Genomic DNA, 408 nt, shown 5'->3' on the forward strand with positions numbered 1-408 from the left:
CGGTTTGGTGCGCAATGGAGTGAATTTTTGCGGTAAATAAGGAGGGGCGGGGGGGGGGGGGGAGACATGAGCGGGTTTTCTGCTTGAGTGAAGAAGACAATTTTCATACGTGGGTTCCTACTTCTTCTTCTTTTTTTTTTTTTTTTTTCTATCTTTCCATCTTTTCGTTTTTTTCTTCCTTCGTTTTTTTCCCTCTTTCACTTTTTTCCTTCTTTTGTTTTTTCTTTCCTTTTTTTTTTGTTCTTTCGTTTCGTTTCTTGCTTTATTCTTTAGTAACTTCTTCCCTTTGCTTTTATTTTCTTCTTATTCTCTCGGATTTTGAACGCGTCTTCCTCTCTGTCCTTCCTTCTCTTATTCCTTTTTATTTTTTCCTTTTTTCCTTTATTTTAGTTTTATTCTATATTTTAT

The sequence above is a fragment of the Penaeus chinensis genome, chromosome 13, assembly GCF_019202785.1.
Source record: "Penaeus chinensis breed Huanghai No. 1 chromosome 13, ASM1920278v2, whole genome shotgun sequence".
Taxonomy (NCBI): Eukaryota; Metazoa; Arthropoda; class Malacostraca; order Decapoda; family Penaeidae; genus Penaeus; species Penaeus chinensis.